This window comes from Phyllobates terribilis, unplaced genomic scaffold (assembly GCF_046119375.1).
Source record: "Phyllobates terribilis strain yellow unplaced genomic scaffold, ASM4611937v1 Scaffold_4__5_contigs__length_816908805, whole genome shotgun sequence".
Classification (NCBI taxonomy): Eukaryota; Metazoa; Chordata; class Amphibia; order Anura; family Dendrobatidae; genus Phyllobates; species Phyllobates terribilis.
This window is the reverse complement of record NW_027362764.1, coordinates 420,596,476-420,609,409: the sequence shown is the minus strand read 5'-3', so window position 1 is coordinate 420,609,409 and position 12,934 is coordinate 420,596,476. Positions and strand designations below refer to the sequence as shown.

Genomic DNA, 12,934 nt, shown 5'->3' with positions numbered 1-12,934 from the left:
AAGGCCAGCATCCCGGAGTCGCCTCTTCACTGTAGACGTTGACACTGGCGTTTTGCGTGTACTATTTAATGAAGCTGCCAGGTGAGGAGCTGTGAGGCGTCGATTTCTCAAACTAGAGACTCTAATGTACTTGTCTTGTTGCTCAGTTGTGCAGCGGGGCCTCCCACTTCTCTTTCTACTCTGGTTAGAGCCTGTTTGTGCTCTCCTCTGAAGGGAGTAGTACACACCATTGTAGGAAATCTTCAGTTCCTTGGCAATTTCTCACATGGAATAGCCTTCATTTCTAAGAACAAGAATAGACTGTGGAGTTTCACGTGAAAGTTCTCTTTTTCTGACCATTTTGAGAGTTTCACAGAACAAACAAATGTAATGCTCCAGATTCTCAACTAGCTCAAAGGAAGGTCAATTTTATACCTTCTCAAATCAGCCAAACCGTTTTCATCTGGGCTAACATACTTGTGAAAGGGTTTTCTAGGGTTTTCTAAACATCCATTAGCCTTCTTACACAGTTAGCAAACACAATGTACCATTAAAACACTGGAGTTGTGGTTGTTGGAAATGGTCCTCTATACACCTTTGTAGATATTGCAATAAAAACAAGACGTTTGCAGCTAGAATAGTCATTTACGACATTAACAATGTATAGAGTGTATTTCTGATTCATTTAATGTTCGCTTCATTGAAAAAAAATGTGCTTTTCTTTCAAAAATAATGAAATTTCTAAATGACCCCAAACTTTTGAACAGTAGTGTATATATACATATATACAGTATATATATATATAAAAACAAAAATATACAGTAGGTTCAGCACTAGCAGTAGCAAATTGGAGTGGCGGGTGCAAAGCCTCCCATGCAAAACCAAACCTCAATAATATCCAAAAAAGATAGAGGCACCACTCCAAGGTCCAAACATCTAAGTTATTTATTGACCCATAGTGATGGCGACATTTCTTTTCAAATATGGAACTTTTTCAAACTCAGGTGTTTTTCTGGAAGACCCTACCCGGAGCGCTGGGTAAGGGGCCTGAAAAAGTTCCACATTTAGAAAGAAACGTCACCATCTCTATGGGTCACTAAATGACTTACAGGTGCATCTCACTAAATTAGAATATCATCAAAAAGTTAATTTATTTCAGTTCTTCAATACAAAAAGTGAAACTCATATATTATATAGAGTCATTACAAACAGAGTGATCTATTTCAAGTGTTTTTTTCTGTTAATGTTGATGATTATGGCTTACAGCCAATGAAAACACAAAAGTCATTATCTCAGCAAATTGAAATAATTCAAGGGAACCTGTCACGTCCTAGTCACTGTTATCACTGCCCCCATAGCGTTGTTAGTGATGCAATTAGTTTCATCACTAACAACGCTATGGGGGCAGTGTACATAGCAATTAGGACGTGACAGGTTCCCTTCAACAAAAAACACCTATAAAGGCTTCCTAAGCGTTTAAAAAGGTCCCTTAGTCTTTTTCAGTAGGCTTCACAATCATGGGGAAGACTGCTGACTTGACAAACGTCCAGAAGTCAGTCATTGACACACTCCACAAGGTCCCAGAGTTCCAATTTTTATTTGGAAACCAAGGTCCCAGAGTCTGGAGGAAGAGTGGAGAGATACACCATCCAAGCAGCTTGAGGTCTAGTGTGAAGTTTCCACAATCAGTGATGGTTTGGGGAGCCATGTCATCTGCTGGTGTAGGTCCACTGTGTTTTATCTAGAACAAAGTCAGCACAGCCGTCTACCAGGAAATTTTAGAGCACTTCATGCTTCCCTCTGCTGCCAAGCTTTTTTGAGATGGAAATTTCATTCTCCAGCAGGACTTGGCACTTGTCCACACTGCCAAAAGTACCAATACCTGGTGTAAAACAACAGTATCACTGTGCTTGATTGGCCAGCAAACTCCCCTGACCTTAACCCCATAGAGAATGTATGGGGTATTGTCAAGAGGAAGATGAGACACCAGACCCAACAATGCAGACGAGCTGAAGGCTGCTATAAAAGCAACCTGGGCTTCCATAACACCTCAGCAGTGCCACAGGCTGATGGCCTCCATGCCACGCCATATGGATGCAGTAATTGGAGCAAAAGGAGCCCCGACCAAGTATTGAGAGCATTTACTGAACATACATTTCAGTAGGCCAACATTTCGGATTTAAAAACATTTTTCAAGCTGGTGTTATAAAGTATTCTAATTTAATGAGATAATGACTTTTGTGTTTTCATTGGCTGTAAGCCATAATCATCAACATTAACAGAAATAAACACTTGAAATAGATCACTCTGTTTGTAATGACTCTATATAATATATGAGTTTCACTTTTTGTATTGAAGAACTGAAATAAATTAACTTTTTGATGATATTCTAATTTAGTGAGATGCACCTGTATATGTTTGGACCTTGGACTGGTGCCTCTATCCTTTTTGGATACAGAATATATATATATATATAGATATATATATCTCGTATATATACCTATATACACATATATATTACTTTTGGGGGGGGGCACCTTTAGGAGATGATGGAAACATGTTATTATCTATAGGAGCCCATACACTTTGGTTTAGCTAAATTCTAACATGTTTTCAATGGGGAGAGGGGTACCGTATATGTTGATGTAACAGCTTATCTTCGGTGAGGAAAAACGCATGGAACATGCTAAAATTCAGCATGCCTATTCATACTCTATGTATTGATCAGAATCTACTATTAACCTATAGCTGGAAAGATTTCTATTCATTCTCTCCCCTGACTTGTGCTATCAGGGGAGTCAGGAGACCCTCATACATCTCCAATAGTTTCCTGGTCTAGGCAATAGCAGTGGGGTATCCTAACTTAGAGGACATCTAAAATCAGTGGGGTATCCGAACTTACATACTTTACATTAGTACATGTAATGTGCATGTGCATTTTAAGGCCACGTTCACACGTTGAGTATTTGGTCAGCATTTTACATCAGTATGTGTAATCCAGAACCAGGAGTGGAACAATCAGAGGAAAAGTATAATAGAAACACGTCACCACTTCTGTATTTATCACCCACTCCTGGTTTTGGATTACACATACTGAGGTAAAATACTGACCAAATACTGAATGTGTGACCGTTTTCTAACACATAGATAAAGAAAGCAGTGTAAAAATAAACTTGCTCAAATGTCCTGATATCTCATAAAGTGTTTTTTTTAGCGATGGTGCCAGGATGACAGAGGAATGAAATGATCTGACTGCCCTATAATTGGGATGTGACTGGATTGCCGTCAGACTCCACTATCGGGTTTCTGAGATTCCTCCATCGTCAGATCTGGGTCTTCATAGACACACAATGAATAGAGAAGCTGGATGTGAATAGTGCACGCTTCTAGATATCATCCACAAAATAGTGTCTATTAATGTCAGCTCTATCAGTCCGGACCCTGTTGATGTATATGATCGGGGGCTGTCACTGCAGCTTAGCAGGGTAATGTAGCAGAGCTGCGTGTGTGCAGCAGAGCCGAGTTTTTCGTACAGTATATCTGAGTTTGATCTGCACAATGGCCAAGTTTGTCAGTATTAGTAGCGTTGAGCATGTCAATAAGCCATAGCTGAAACAGCAGGTGAAAAGCTTCTGATACTACAATGCAAAAGAGCTGAGCATATTAACGCAGTAAAACTGAATATTATATAAGATGTAGCACAGATGAGCTCTGCTATATTATCTATTTGCTGATGTTGCAGCAATTAATAACATGGGAGCCTTGTGCAGAACTCATAGTAAAAGGGGTACAGGGGTTAATTCTTTGCTCATAGGGTTGCCACAATACTACATCCAGGAGAAAACCGTCCTGACATATTCAGTCCTGCTACATCTGTAGAAACGTTTGAATTCTGAATTTCTGTCTGATTGGCAATAACAATACAAGAGACATAAGCGACAGGTGTAAATGGAAAGCAAATCTATACACTGGTAATAAACCCACCCCAATGGCAGAATGAACGTGCGGCATTTTTATCCTAATTTTTCAAGTTCACTACAATCTAGTGAAAAGGATTTGATATATAGAATGTAAATGGATGTGTATTCAATATATGGAAACTTTCTGGATTGTGATAAAACATAATGTAAGGTAGATAATTCCTGAATCCGCAGATTTGGATCCAGCATCCAGGGATTTAATCCAGACATGGGGCCAGTTGAGCCCCTGCAATGAACCCCTAAGCCTTGGTACATGGAAGGAAAGCAGCTCACCTACCTACCTTTCCTTTATTCCTCTCTCGGCGTAGCTCGCGGCATGCTAGCAGGCATTGGACAGCAGTGCGCACAGGCTCCCAGCACACACAGAACAAGGCTTTCTTATGCAGGCTGGTATTTCAAGTCCCCCATGTGATATCTTTGGCTGAGATTGTTCAATTCATTCCTTCTTTTGCTTAAAGGAAGTCGGACTTGGAAGATAGCCTTGCAGGTTGAGTGTATCAGCATACACAAGGAACTGGCAGCAGGCAGAAGAAACAACCACTAGAACTGTGTACTTAAAGAACTTGTGCAGGCAGGAAAGTTCTTGAGGTTAAAACAAATAGCATTCTTGGAACAGTCAACGCTAAGAAAAATAGACAACCTGCTGCAGGTCAGCACCGCCTAGGAATACTTATTAATGAGGCGTACTCTCTGGGAGAGCTTTTGGAGCATTGTAAGTCTTCTCCAACCATTTCCAAGGCAACTTGGTCAGTTTGAAGTCATCCACAGTGGTTCTTCTCAATAATGGGCTCTTCACAATACAAGGAATGTGAAGAATATGGCGTCCGCTAATGATGGCTGGTAATGATGCTAAATATGAATGGAATAAAAATCCAGAGGGTGTAGAAGCTGGTGCTGTGAAGACTCCTGGTGTAATGTAACATATCATATATTGAAGTCCATCTATCAATCACATGTCACATAATGTGAATCCGGACCTACAAGCCACACTATAGAAAAGCTTATAAGCCTGCTGTAGGTGGAAGGAGCCGAGAATTCTAACATATATACATGAGGCTATGCTATTCAATGGAAGATAACTTCCCCTGTATCCCATGCCAAACTTCTGCAGCATAAAACCATCAGTGAAATCCGCAGCAAAAAATACTTTCTGTCAATTTCACTGCAAAAAATGTCCACATTTTACGCACCTTTCACCCTATGCATGGTTACACAGGTTCATCTACTTTTTTCGCAGCATGAGAATGAGATTTACTTAAAGGGGCTGTCCATTACTCAAACAACCCCTACTTCAATACTACATTCCCCATTGTAAAATAAAAATACCCTGTTCTCACCTCCCATACTGGCACCGTTACAGAGATGGTGGCGCCAAGTCTCCCAAGGCTTGCGTGACATTGTAATGCTATGTAAGCCTGCAGCCAATCAGGGGTGGCTAATAGGCTGCTGCACCCACACCTCCCAAAGATGTCCAAGGGTTGTCCGAGGGGAATGAGAGCACAGCAGTCCAATTGCAGCCACCGATTGGCTGCAGGGCTGATGTGGCAAAATAATGTCACTCGAGCCCCAAGAGGACCAGCGCCTACATCGCTGAAAAGGCACCAGTACAGGAGGTGAGTATAGTTTTGAGTTTTGTTTAGATTAGTGTGTATTATTTAAGTCCACTGCTTGGACAACCCCTTTAAATCTTATTTACAATGCTGGTACAGTAATATTCTGTGGATTTTCAGTTACTAAATTCACAGCAGAAAATTTGTTGAATAAATATCCGAAAGGCGAGCTCACATGTTGTGGATTTTTTCAGATAAATGGAACTGATGATTTTCAATATGTCGTGTGTGAATTCACTCCATGTTTATTTCAGGTGGGTGAAAATGACAAAGTTATCAAACAGAAATTGCTTCAGGGACGCCAACACTTTTGCAGTGTTTTTTCCCCTGAAGGATCTTTTCGCACACTCTTTGGGGAGTTTCTTTAATCCATTTGTAATCGTTGTTGGGGGCATTTCTTGTACTTTTTTTTTTTTTTGAGGGGAGCAAATTTCAGGGATTTTTTGAACTTCATTAAGCAATGAGTAAAATGTGAGCATTTTTGGACAGAAATGCTCACAAAACACATTTTTGCCTTCTCATTCATTCCTATTGTAAAGTACGAAGTGTCTTCCAAGTGAAAAATGCCTTAAGAATGGTCAACTCATTTCTTTTAATTACTTGGCATCTTTGGAAACCTGAAGCGATTGAAAGACACTCAAAAGCATGAACATATATCCAGCAAGTCGTTTTTACATAGAAATGAATAGGAAGATTCTTTGGAGTGGTTTATGAGGGCTTTTTCAGGTGACATTTGGAGCGGACACGCTCTAAACCCGCATGTCATGTCAACATAAACTAAGGGACTAAGGGTATGTGCACATGACTTGTTTTTTAAATGTGGCGCAACTGTTTTTCCTGCAAAAGACGCTTCAAGAAAACTGCGTTTTTCTGAAGCATCTTTTTTGCCATCTTCTCTGATTTATCTTGTGGTATTTTTCTTTTTATTTAAATGTAAATGTATATATTGACTAGCAGCCCGAGTTCCGAAACAAATAAGTTTCGGAAGCTAGAAAAGTGTGCTCTACATAATAAAAACTAACTGAAATTACCCATGTCTATTCACTTTCAGCCTTTTTATACGATAAATAACAAAGTTGTCATAACTAATAAATTAGTAAATGGCATTACGAAAAACAAAAATAAAATTTAGAAGATTACAGAGATGTTCATCAATTCAAATAGTGAACTGCCCAGGGCAGATCGTGTGGAAATCTCTCTGTATGCCTTATCACCTTCAGCTCATTCTGTTAAAACCTCTGCCTCAAGAACATTTCTATTCAGTGGAAGTGCATTGAGCTGTAGGGTGCATTGCTGCAAAAGGGAAAAAACAAACAAAAAAATACTCTTTAAATCTTCTTCCTTAGCGAGTGTGACCAGAGTGTAAGTGCAAACGAAAGTAAGTGTGTGACTTGGGGGACTGGTAATGGGGGACTCAATTATTAGGGGAACAGATAGGGCAATCTGTCACAAAGACAGGGATCGTCAAACAGTGTGCTGCCTACCTGGCGCTCGAGTCCGGCACATCGCTGATCGGGTTGACTGATTACTGGGAGGGGCTGGTGAGGACCCAGCAGTCATGGTGCACATTGGCACAAATGACAAAGTTAGAGGTAGGTGGAAGGTCCTTAAAGATGATTTCAGGGAATTAGGCTGCAAGCTGAAAGCAAGGACCTCCAAGGTGGTATTCTCTGAAATACTACCGGTACCACGTGCCACGCCAGAGAGGCAACGGGAGATTAGGGAGATAAATAAGTGGCTCAAGAACTGGTGTAGGAAGGAGGGATTCGGGTTCCTGGAGAACTGGGCCGACTTCTCAGTTGGCTACAGACTCTACGCTAGGCACCGGCAGCACCTCAATGGGGAGGGTGCAGCTGTGCTGGGGGAGAAAATGGCTAGAAGGTTGGAGGAGTGTTTAAACTAGGGATTGGGGGGGAGGGTATTCATTTTATAGGTGGGGAAGATAGTGCAGATAGTGACCTGGGCACGAATAAAGAAATTGGGGGTGGGGTTAGAACAGTCAATAAAGTAAGAAGGAATAGAGGTACAGAGAGATTCATAAAATGCATGTACACTAATGCCGGAAGCCTCACCAACAAAATAGAGGAATTAGAATTAATTTTGTTGGAAAATAATTATGACATGGTGTCTCCAAAAAAAATGGAAGCAGCGGAGAATATCCTCGTAAAGCAAATAGATGAAGCAGCGACTCAAGGAGAAGTCATTATTATGGGGGACTTCAACTACCCTGAAATACATTGGGGGACAGAAACCTGTAGTTCAAGCAAAGGTAATAGGTTTTTGACAACTACGAGAGACAATTACCTTTCACAACCGGTTCAGGACCCAACAAGAAGGGGGGCACAGCTAGACCTAATATTAACCAATAGGCCAGACCACATATCAAATCTACGAGTTGGGGGTCACTTGGGTAATAGTGATCACAAAATAATAAGTTTTCATGTAACCTTTAATAAGATGTGTAGTAGAGGGGTTACAAGGACACTAAACTTCAGAAAGGCAAATTTCCAACGGTTGAGATATGATCGTAGTGCAATAAACTGGGACGATATCCTGAGACATAAAGCTACACAAAGCAAATGGGAGACATTTATTAGCATCCTGAATAGGACCTGTGCACAATATACACCCTATGGGAATAAACATGCTAGAAATAGGAGGAAACCACTATGGCTAAATAGAGCTGTAAGGGGCGCAATAAGTGACAAAAAGAAAGCATTTAGAGAACTAAAGCAAGTAGGTAGTGATGAGGCATTAAATAAAAATAGAAAATTAAATAAATTCTGTAAAAACCAAATCAAGGCAGCAAAGATTGAGGCAGAGAGAATCATTGCCAGAGAAAGTAAAAATAACCCCAAAATATTCTTTAACTACATAAATAGTAAAAAACTAAAAAATTATAGTATTGGCCCCCTTAAAAATAGTCTGGGTGAAATGGTGGATGAGGATGACGAAAAAGCCAATATGCTAAATGATTTTTTTTCAACCGTATTTACACAAGAAAATCGCATGACAGAAAACATGATTAGTGATAACAAAAATTCTCCATTAAATGTCATTTGCTTAACCCAGCAGGAAGTACGGCAGCGTCTAAAAATCATTAAAGTTGACAAATCCCCGGGCCTGGATGGGATACACCCGCGAGTACTGCAGGAATTAAGTAACGTCATAGATAGACCATTATTTTTAATCTTTAAAGATTCCATAATAACAGGGTCTGTACCACAGGACTGGCGTATAGCAAATGTGGTGCCAATATTCAAAAAGGGGACAAAAACTGAACTTGGAAATTATAGGCCAGTAAGCTTAACCTCCACTGGGGGTAAAATCCTGGAGGGTTTCTTAACAGATGCTATACTAGAGTATCTGAAGAAGAATAACCTCATGACCCAATATCAACATGGGTTTACGAGGGACCGTTCCTGTCAAACTAATCTGATCAGTTTTTATGAGGAGGCAAGTTCTGGACTGGGCCAAGGAAAAGTCAGTGGATGTTGTGTATATGGACTTTTCAAAAGCTTTTGATACGGTTCCACACAAAAGATTAATACATAAAATGAGAACAATGGGGATAGGGGAAAATATATGTATGTGGGTTAAGAATTTGCTCAGTGATGGGAAACAAAAGGGTGGTTATTAAGGGAAAACACTCAGACTGGGTCTCAGTTAACAGTGGGGTACTACAGGGGTCAGTATTGGGCCCCCTTCTTTTTAACATATTTATTAATGACCTTGTAAGGGGTATACAGAGAAATATTTCAATATTTGCAGATGACACTAAACTCTGCAGGGTAATCTATACAGAGGAGGACAATTTTATATTACAGGAGGATCTATGTAAACTAGAAGCTTGGGCTGATAAATGGCAAATGAGCTTTAATGGGGATAAATGTAAGGTAATGCACTTGGGCAGAGGAAATAAAATGTATAATTATATGCTTAATTGTAAAACACTGGGAAAAACTGTAACTGAAAAAGACCTGGGTGTATTGGTGGACGACAAGCTCACGTTTAGTGGCCAGTGTCAGGCAGCTGCTGCAAAGGCAAATAAAATAATGGGATGCATTAAAAGAGGCATAGATGCTTATGAGGAGAACATAATTTTACCTCTATACAAGTCATTAGTGCGACCACACTTAGAATACTGTATACAGTTCTGGTCTCCGGTGTATAAGAAAGACATAGCTGAACTAGAGCGGGTGCAGAGAAGAGCGACCAAGGTTATTAGAGGACTGGGGGGTCTGCAATACCAAGACAGGTTATTACACTTGGGGTTATTTACTGTGGAAAAACGAAGGCTTAGAGGTGATCTTATTACTATGTACAAGTATATGAGGGGACAGTACAAAGACCTTTCTACTGATCTTTTTACTCTGAGGCCATAGACTGGGACAAGGGGTCATCTTCTACGTCTGGAGGAAAGAAGGTTTAATCATAATTACAGATTCTTTACTGTAAGAACAGTGAGACTATGGAACTCTCAGCTGCATGATGTTGTAATGAGTGATTCACTGTTAAAATTTAAGAAGGGCATGGATGCCTTTCTTGAAAAGTATAATTTTACAGGTTATATATACTAGATTCCTTGATAGCGCGTTGATCCAGGGAACTAGTCTGATTGTCGTATGGAATCGGGAAGGAATTTTTTTCCCCAATGTGGAGCTTAGTGTTTGCCACATGTTTTTTTTTGCCTTCCTCTGGATCAACATGTTAGGCTATGGGTTGAACTAGATGGACTTAGTCTTCCTTCAACCTTAAAAACTATGTTACTATGTTACTATGATGCTACAACTAATCGTGTACCATTGCAGTGTCCTCGTTTTGTATTCAAATTTCTCAACAACATAATAATGCTGCCCACTTTAAGTCTAAGGCAATGACTTGGCATGCCTGATGGGGTTAAGCTATTTAAAAATTCAATAGGAAAATGTTCTCTTTCATCGTCGTCATCTACAACAACAGAGTCATCGCTACAACTGTTTTTCTCGGACTTACCTCAACATTAAGCTCTTTATGTAGTAAGATAGTGAGCGGCTCCCAAGTGGTAGCTGCCAGGAAAATGGACTGGTCATTTCTTATAACCACTCCATGGCTTTCAAAGCCTGAAGAAGTTAAAAGAAGTTTAAAAAGTCGTCTTGACTAGTGTTGAGTGAATTTGTTCGGCATTTCAAATTCGGGTTCGTGTTCGTGAGCTGATGTTATCTGCGTGACAGCGTGGCAAATCAGGGATGTTCGTGGGTGGAGCCGATTTTTTGGCGCGAACAAGCTGGAACCCCGAACACGAACCCAAATTTGAAATGCCAAACAAATTCGCTCAACATTAGTCTTGACATTGCAATGCATATGCTCATTCTTTTGCCGTCTTTTAAGGCCTTTTTTCAGGGAGGTCCCAAGAGGAGTCCGCGATAGAAGACGTTTTGTGCACCAAGTTGTTGTCAGTCTTTTCAGTGAATATATAAATGTTATTGCTCTTCCGAATTCTGCAGAACGCAATCCGTATCAGGAATGGATCAACGTCTATACACTATCCATCTATAGAAAATGCTTGTATTTGATGGTTATACACCACCCTGGTGTTTAACTGTGATATAGGAGCATGGATTTTCCAAGAGGCGTGTCCCATAATTATAATCATAATGTATGCACACACCTGCTGTTAATTATTCAATTCACATGATTATGTCTTTTATTAACTATCATATTGACTTGAAACGTGTATGTATATATATATATATGTATATATATGTATATATATGTATATATATATATATATATATATATATATATATATATATATATATATACTCTGTGTACTTTATGCTTTATTAATGCCAATATTGATTAATCACTGTTTATGAACTGATGTCTGTGATATACTATATAGAGCCATTTATTTACACCTTATGACTGGTTCCAAGGCAAACTGAAATGTTGCTGTTGGATATGCATTTATAAAGGCACCTTTTTTTTCACTTATTGGTGGAGTGCTGCTGGATTTTGAATATAATGTATACTATCTCTATCTATCTATCTATCTATCTATCTATCTATCTATCTATCTATCTATCCCATTCCCATCAATCTAACCTAGCTACAGTACAGTGTTAAATAAAAATAATACTATTGTTATCAAATGATCATCCACTATAATATATATATATATATATATATATATATATATATATATATGTGTGTGTGTACTGGTACTAATATATAAAATGTACACTACCGTTCAAAAGTTTGGGGTCATTTAAAAATTTCATTATTTTTTAAAGAAAAGCACATTTTTATTCAATGAAGCTAATATCCAATGAATCAGAAATACACTCTATATACTGTTAATGTGGTAAATGACTATTCTAGCTGCAAACGTCTTGTTTTCATTGCAATATCTAAGTAGGTGTATAGAGGCCCATTTCCAACAACCACCACTCCAGTGTGTTAATGGTACATTGTGTTTGCTAACTGTGTAAGAAGGCTAATGGATGTTTAGAAAACCCTTGCACAACTATGTTATCCCAGCTGAAAACAGTTTGGCTGATTTGAGAAGCTATAAAATTGACCTTCCTTTGAGCTGGTTGAGAATCTGGAGCATTACATTTGTTTGTTCTATGAAACTCTCAAAATGGCCAGAAAAAGAAAACTTTCATGTGAAACTGGACAGTCTATTCCATGCGAGTAATTGCCAAGAAACTGAAGATTTCCTACAACGGTGTGTACCCTTCAGAGGAGAGCACAAACAGGCTCTAACCAGAGTAGAAAGAGAAGTGGGAGGCCCCGCTGCACAACTGAGCAACAAGACAAGTACATTAGAGACTCTAGTTTGAGAAATCGACACCTCATAGCTCGTCAACTGGCAGCTTAATTAAATAGTACACGCAAAACGCCAGTGTCAAAGTCTACAGTGAAGAGGCAACTCCGGGATGCTGGCCTTCAAGGCAAAGAGGCAAAGAAAGAGCCATATCTGAGATCGGCTAATTAAAAGAAAAGATTAATATGGGCAAAAGAACCCAGATATTGGACAGAGGAAGATTGGAAAAAAGTTTTATGGACAGACGAATCAGAGTTTGAGGTGTTTGCATCACACAGAAGAACATTTGTGAGAATCAAAACAACTGAAAAGATGCTGGAAGAGTGCCTGACACCATCTGTCAAGCATGGTGGAGGTAATGTCATGGTCTGGGGTTGCTTTGGTGCTGATAAAGTGGGATATATGTACAAGGTAAATGGGATTTTGAATAAGGAAGGCTATCACTCCATTTTGCAACGCCATGTCATACCCTGTGGACAGCGCTTGATTGGAGCCAATTTCATCCTACAACAGGACAATGACCCAAAGCACACCTCCAAATTATGCATGACCTA

At 39.5% G+C, this 12,934-nt stretch overlaps 1 protein-coding gene across 1 annotated transcript in view; it reads right to left on the bottom strand.

Annotated features, from left to right (window-relative positions):
- MYO10 (myosin X) overlaps positions 1 to 12,934 on the bottom strand; it is a 241,303-nt gene that overhangs the window by 49,115 nt on the left and 179,254 nt on the right. The gene's annotated exons all lie outside the window — the stretch shown is intronic.